Here is an 8549-nt window from a genome sequence, read left to right as displayed (position 1 = left end):
AGCTGCATGCAGCATCTCATTCGATGTCGCATTCGGGAGTACGCTCCGTAGGGGGAGTACCGCAGCAGAACACAGGAAAACGGCGACAACAACAGAGCAGACATATGAGACACTTGTAGGATGGTCTCACCCAATCATAGTGGGCTTGTGGGCCTGTGGCCTAGTTCCAAAATGTTTTCGGCTAGTAGCAATCATAGTGGGCTGCATATGTCAATATATACCATGTATTGGTTGTTGGGCTGCCGGCCAGGAGGAGCTGGCTGGAACGTGCCAAGTCTTATACTGCTATTGTGCGATTTTGCTAAACATCTCCCGCGTGATTTTTTCCCTGGCATTTGACGTTTTTTTGGCCACATGATCTTTGCGCCAAGATTTGTGCAGCAATTGCCGTGGATGAGGTCGACAGGGAGTCAAGGTGTGTTGGTCTTGCCGTGTGAATAAAATACGTGAAGTATGTAATTTTCATATGTCAAATTAAGAAATATCTCTATATTAATTTACATGTCAAATTAAGTACTAATCGATACAACAAATTTAACATATCTTAAACATCTAAATAAAAATTGATTTCTTTAACCATTGAAAAATTAAGATATTTGAAACTAAAATAAAAAATAAAAAAAACTAAAATTACAGTCCTATATAACTAAAATTATATTTGTAAATTTAGTTGATTTGACATGTAAGTGCACTATAATTTTGATAAAAATAATGGGTAAGTAAATATGTACTTATTAAATTCTTTAAAATATAAAATTATAGTCTTATATAACTAAAATTACATTTGTAAATTTAGTTGATTTGACATGTAAGTGCACTGTAATCTTGATAAAAATAATATGTAAGTAGATATGTACTTATTATTTTCTTTAAAATATAAAATTACACTCTTATATAACTAAAATTACATTTGTAAATTTAGTTGATTTGACATGTAAGTGTCCTGTAATTTTGTTAAAATTAATATGTAAGTAAATATGTACTTATTAAATTCTTTAAAATATAAAATTATAGTCTTATATAACTAAAATTACATTTGTAAATTTAGTTGATTTGACATGTAAGTGCACTGTAATCTTGATAAAAATAATATGTAAGTAAATATGTACTTATTAAATTCTTTAAAATATAAAATTACAGTCTTATATAACTAAAATTACATTTGTTAATTTAGTTGATTTGACATGCAAGTGCACTGTAATCTTGATAAAAATAATATGTAAGTAAATATGTACTTATTATTTTCTTTAAAATATAAAATTACAGTCTTATATAACTAAAATTACATTTGTAAATTTAGTTGATTTGACATGTAAGTGTACTGTAATTTTGTTAAAAATAATATGTAAGTAAATATGTACTTATTATTTTCTTTAAAATATAAAATTACAGTCTTATATAACTAAAATTATATTTGTAAATTTAGTTGATTTGACATGTAAGTGCACTGTAATTTTGGTAAAAATAATGTGTAAGTTAATATGTATTTGTTATTTTTCTTTTGTAGTTCTTTGGATGTAAATACAAGGGTAAAAAAAATTTGGATGATTTTTTATTAGAAATCACCCGACACAGATAGATGCTCCCGCTATTGTGTACTCCAGCCACCAGATCAGTGCTTACGGGCTTGGCCTACGGCACAAAATCATCCTTTCTCTCAAAGCTTTTGGATGGGGTCCACCCCCGCGTGATGGCGACATCCGATAGCACAACGTGGAGATTCATAGCAGCAACGATTTTGCTAACGATCACTCGCGTGATTTTTTTCCCGACATTTCACGTTTTTTTCAGGCTCGTCAGCCGGCGCGTCGGACACCAGCACGTCGGCCACCGTGTCGGAGAAGCACGATAACACGGTGGCCTCTGACCGGCGAGCCAGCCACCGGTAGCACTGCCAACACTGATCGGCGAGAGACACCGTCCGTCTCGTCGTTGTCGTGAAATATAAAATTACAGTCATATATAATTAAATTTACATTTGTAAATTCAGTTGATTTGACATGTAAGTGCACTGTAATTTTGATAAAAATAATGTGTAAATAAATATGTACTTATTATTTTCTTTAAAATATAAAATTACAGTCCTATATAACTAAAATTACATTTATAAATTTAGTTGATTTGACATGTAAGTGCACTGTAATTTTGATAAAAATAGTACTTATTATTTTCTTTAAAATATAAAATTACAGTCTTATATAACTAAAATTACATATTAAATTTAGTTGATATGACATGTAAGTGCACTGTAATTTTGATAAAAATATTGTGTAAGTAAATTTGCATTAGTTATTTTATTTCAAATATAAAATTACAGTCGTATATAACTAAAATTACATATGTAAATATTTGCATTAGTTATTTTATTTCAAATATAAAATTATAGTCGTATATAAAATATTTTGTAGTCCGTTGGATGCAAATCCAAGGAAAGAAAAAATCACCCGAGTGATGCATAGGCGGTTTATTTAAAAAATCGTCTCAGGCCATAAGTTTGTGTTGCAGCTTGAGGACGAGCTGCTCAAAAAGAGGAGTGTAATGTCATGCGCATTGGGCCGTGGGCCAAGGGCTATAGGTAGCCCATACCAATGTAAGTTAGATATAGGATTATTAGTTAGTTAGAGATAAGATAAGATTTAAGTTCTTACTTAGGGGTCAAGTTGGTACCATCTATATAAGGATGTGATTGTGTCTATTATGAATTAAGCAATGAATATCAATTAGTATAATCTCTCCCTCCCAACAATGTTCTTCTCCCTAGTCTAAATCTACATCCCTTCTCAAGAAGCCGACGCCGCCCGGCTATCTTCCCGATGGTGTTTATCCTGTTATGTCCTCGGGTCATGACATGCGTTTAATTTCTGGCATTCCAATCCCCAGCCAGTGACTAATGAGATACTAAGCGTTTGGTAGTTTGGCTCCGTACGATGTAAACCCTCATGGTTCATGATCCAAACATACAAATACAGACACACTGTTTCTCTTCGTTCTGTTTTCGGGTCATATGTCCTTCATCCCAAAATAAAACAACTTTTAGTACGAATAGATAAGTGCAAGTTTAGATTCATACTTAAAAATTGCTATATTTTAGGACGGAGGTAGTACTCATCTTTCTCTGGCAATTTTTATCATCACACTCAACCAACCGTGGAAAATTTTATTTGAGCTGAGTGCAAGGTGGGTGGTTTGGAATACGAAGAATAGGTATGTTGCTCCATTTGATATTGCTCTCTGCTTCATCACTACAACTATAGAGTATTATTATTTTTTTGTAGAGAAGAAATGGTAACATGTTGGACCATCTGTGTCCCAAGACAGATGAAAGATACACCTGTGCTTCTTTGCATATATACTTTACCACCCATTCGATATCCCCATGTCTCCTATTCCAATGTGGCTATTAGGACCTTTAGGCCCCAAATCCCTATCATCCAAAGCCAAATATTGTGGTGTGTAAAATAGGAAGAGCATTGTCTCTTGGTGAACTGTATTTATATATGGTAAAATGCAAACGGTTACGGTTACTCTTGGGGCAGGGACTACATGCTCTACAAATTGATACACTATAATAAATGTCTTTATTATGTTTTGAATTGAATATAAATATACTTGCATAAAAATTTTGTATTATAGTCCAGTACATTTAGCACTTGTGAGGATTTGTTGATGTACACAAAAATTAGGTATCAATATATAATACCCCGCACATTTGCAACGGGACATAGTGCATACGATTAAAAGAAAGTAAAATTCTATGAGAACGTTTGGTCCTTTCACACCATTCCAATGATCGCAAGCAAGCAGGAAAAAGCTTATATTTCTAAATGGAACGCCCGCTACATCAAAACTCACTAACACATTTCTTCTTCTTCTTCTTAAAAAAAAAAAACTCACTAACACATGGATAAAGCCAGTGCATACTGAGAATTGTACCATGTAGACATAGTACTAAAGAAGGTGAAACTGTATTGAGAATATTTGATCCATCACATTTAACATACTTCATTGGTCGGATAGATCCAAGTATTTCCCAACAGAGTTTAATCTTAATAGATGGACTAAAAAAATGAATTCTCTTGACTACAAATTTTAGAAATAAGTAAAAACTCACCACATGAGAGATAATGAAAATCGAGTAATATGTGATAAGAGACCGAAAAGGTTTAACATTCATCTTGTTCATTGCACTTGTAGATTATGTGATCTGCTAATTCATAAGCGCTTATCCTAACATAATCACCCAAATGTGGAAATCTTAGGGTCACTTACCATTGGTTGCAGCCAAGGACGCCGTATTAGCCTTGTCGATGTCGATGACTGAAGTGGAAGTAGAGGTTGTAGTGCCTTGAACCGCTCCGGTATTCGGTGTAGGCAAAGTAGTCGTGAAGGTGAGGTTGCCGGCTTGATCCCGAAGGATTTGCCGGTGATTAGCATTGTGGTAGCGATGGCCTTCCAGTCGGCACATACACTGCCCTGGGACAGCTGCACGTTCTCCTCTAGCGCTTAACTGATCAGATAGGGTTTTAGGGTTTTCTGGGAGAAGATGATCGTGGAGATATCGTCATCATTCCACGACACCGGTCTCCCCTATTAATATGGCACTGGGGGCGATCCAAAATCTGGAAGGTTTTGCTGCTACCGATCAATGCGCGTAATCACATAATTATGAAAATAGCTGTGAATTAAAACACGTTAATCCCATAGGCAATGGGTGGAAAACGGCCGGGCAAGATTTCCTCTCGATTTCCATGTCGAGAGATTAATTTTCCCAATAGCACTCTGGTACAAACTAAGTGAGGATAAGTTGCATTATTATTTTTAGCTCAATATATATGATAATTTGATTGAGATGTCCTTACATTATTTGCTTGAAATAAATAAATTATAGTGAGAAATAAGCCAATTTAACGAGTACAGCATGAGATTTCCAAAAATCACTCACTGAAGAAAACAGAGTTCTCTTCTGAATCATCAAATAGCTGGTATATGAATTAATTTAGAATTACCAACCAAAAATTTCCAAATTAGGTAAGAGTGTGTAGCACAAAATTCATCAGTAAATAAGTATGATCTCACCAATGGCCAGGCATACTAAAGGGAAACACCTGGAGCATTGCTATTTTCTGGTAAAGGGAAAAATGAGTACAACCAATGAGCTCATCCAAAGGCCACCTGTTTCAATTTGGTGAGCCAATGAATTGAACATGGGAGGATGAGGGAAGAGAAGAATGTACTTGATCCATGTCAAAGATTGATGAGAACAGAAGGTTGCATATCAGAAAAAGAAAAACAAATTAAATTGGCCGGCATGCGCGCGTCGCCAGATGAAGAATTAGCTATTGCTGTTTGTGCCTGATAATCCCTAACCAAGATGAAGATCAACCAATCCAGCTATCTTTTTTTTATCAAAAGAAAATGAGGCTAGTGTACTGCAACAATTAGCAAAAGAGGGAGACCAATCGATGCCTACTAATGATTGAAGATGCATCAAAACAAAGCCATCAGAAGAGTTGGACATGATCTTTTTTTTTTTCTTGTGTGCAGATGGAAGCCACCAATCTGATACAGAGTAATCACCGAGCATGATGGAGACCAGTTATAAGTTCTCACACACGATGGGCACAAACATTGGTATTTAAAGGTTTCATCATGGCATCCATCGAGGAGCGCTGGTTTCCTAATTTTGCGAATGAGGTATGGGCTAGGTTATGAGTTTGGCCTTCCGAATTGGGCTGGGCTCACCAGAGAATACGGAGGAACTGCATCAGGTCGTTGGGATATGATCCAATGGATCTCCTTGTTTTGGGTGACATGGCTTCACCTCAATGCTCAAAATTGATATTAACAACACTAAGTGGGAATGAATCGTATAGGTTTATAGGATATCATGACTAGATTAAAAGAAGTAAGTTCTATTACTCTCCTTGAAAAGTTACTATGAGGTAGTAAGCTCACTAGTGTTGATATTTGTTTTCTAGTACCTCAACACCAGGAATATTTAGGCGGTATCATGTTAATACTAGAAGATTGGAGACTGCCATACCACTGGTATTTCTTCAAGGACCGTAACATTAAAGGTTCTAACTAGATGGGGTTTTCAAATTTTTTTTTGCCCTATTCAAAACTGAAGTTTCTTATGTACTTGTGTAGAACCACATGTAACTAGCAGCATGCATTATTTTTAATTTCTGCATCTGAATACGGAATATTCCGCAAGTTAATCAGTGCAGTTATTATCCCGAAGTTAAGCAACCTATGTTTATTCAACCATCGAACATTTAATACATTTTGTCTACTGAATATAGGTTGAACTGTTACTACCTTTTTAATTCTCGTGTTAATAATAGCACGTATCTCTTGTATTGCAACAACGATGAATGCAACTTGTATAGCACACTTCACCATTATTGGATCATTATGGACTGTAAGCTTGAGAATAACCTTATCTGTTATCGACGGTTTACACCGCATGATAGTCAACATTCGCACCATCTTGGCAATCAAACTAGACTTTTCCTTTTCCATACGCCTCCTATTCTTACATCCTACATAGTGCTATGTGTCCTGCAGATTTTATTTTATTTTTATCATTTCTTGTTTACTCTTTGTCCATTTTTTCTAGCTACAAATTAATGGGTTGACTGTGGTTTGCCAAGCAGAGCACATCCCTGTGAAGGAGAGGAGAGAAGAGGAGAGGAGAGGAGGAGAGCTACCACTGCATCCTTGAAAAGTCTTGATAGGCCACCTTTCATGTGAAATATCACAACATAATTAGGGGCTTGGCTTGGTTTTGGTTGCTTGCTTTAATGTGCACTATGTAATAGTCCTAAAAATGACTAAGTTTGAAAACAACTTCAAAAACTCATGACGAGTTTATCGTTTTGTTTTGTTTTAAAAGTAGTCCGTCGTTCTTTGCCTTTCTTTTATTTCTTCTTTAATTTTACCCATAAGTGCAAATCCTCTATCCAAACCCTAGCGAACAAGTCCGGCGCTATTAAAGTGACATCATCCCATCATTATCTCTTATACCACCTCCCCTAGTCTGCCCCAACTTCCATCACCTTGATCTTTGCCACTTGAAACAAGAAGGGTGAAATCCTAGTCTGCCCTCCGGTACCACCTTCAAACTTTGTCGCTATCACCACCCCTCGTCTAAAATTGAAGCTGCAGCTGTGGTCTCCATGCTATACCCTTCAATCACCCTCTCTTTCCCAAAGTGTTCCGTCACTGGAACCTCTCCAGAGAGAAATCCTGGCCGCTGCCCTGCCCTGCTTTCCTTTGCCGTTGGCCCAGCCACCTCAAGTCTGGCTGCCACCATCATGATCTCTGCCTCGTTCACCCCCGCTCATCGCTGGGAACTACTGTACCAGCATAACACTATTTGATAGGTTAACCATTTATTTGCACCCTCTTAGCCCTCAAAATAGTTGTTTTAAAGTAACTTGTGCAAATTGCAATAATATCTGCACCATGACAGTGGAATCCTATTATATCTGCCCATGGTTTGATGTATTAATCATTTATTTGTTGCATCTTAGAAAAGCCAGTTGTTTTTCTCGAAAAAGACAAGAAAAGAAAGCTGTTTCAGTTACTAGTTTTGCTACTTCCTGTGGTGTACATTCATGGAAGAATCATACAGCTCACTAGGTACCACACATCTGCTACACAGCTAATCAAGCATTAGAGGCAAGTTACTACTCTAGATTATTCACACTATATATCCTTCCTCCGTGTAGACTCAAAATAAGAAAACGGAAGATCGTTCACAAAAAAAAAGGAGAAAGATATAAAGAAATAAAGGTAGTGTACAGACAATTCACATGTATTCCAATATTCTAATTGTGTGGGGACCAGATATGTATGCATGCTTGTCATGTGTTAAGCAAAGTTTTGCTCTAGTTGCTGGGACAGATGGCTGTGTACCTAGGATACGTTAGGCTTAGCGGCCAGCTATGTATTGTGTAGTAAAGTTGTATAGCGGGAAGTTTTGTACATGCCATAAATATAAAATAATAAATGGGGATATATTGTTTATTCATTTTGTCTAAATATAATTATTTATGAGAAGAAGTTTAGTGCACAATATTGCACATTATGTAAGCAAGACTTCAAATGTATTAATTGGTATATACATCTATGGAGAAATTATGGATGAAAGAAATACAATGGTGAGCCATCTATTTTTAAGACGTGTATTGCATCAAATGACGGAACCATATTGGAAAGAGGTCGTGTATTGCATAAAGGTACATCCATTTAAGGAAGAACATATATATCGCATTAAATTTTATATTCAATCCATGTAAGGAAGAAATGTATATTGCATTAAATGGTATGTCCAATCGATATGAGAAACAAAATTTCCAACGTATTAAATAGGCCATCCTGATAAGGAAGAAATATTTCTCAAATTAAATGCTATGTCCATAAAATGAATAAAATATCTGTCACATTAAATTAATTGTGTATCCACTTATGGAGGAATACATGTATATCAATTAAAGGTAAAAAAAATATCATTATTACAATACGCCACCAGCTGGCGAGGT

Source organism: Oryza glaberrima, chromosome 4 (assembly GCF_000147395.1).
Source record: "Oryza glaberrima chromosome 4, OglaRS2, whole genome shotgun sequence".
NCBI classification, from domain to species: domain Eukaryota; kingdom Viridiplantae; phylum Streptophyta; class Magnoliopsida; order Poales; family Poaceae; genus Oryza; species Oryza glaberrima.
The sequence above is the reverse complement of the archived record's forward strand: the minus strand, read 5'-3'. Positions refer to the sequence as shown.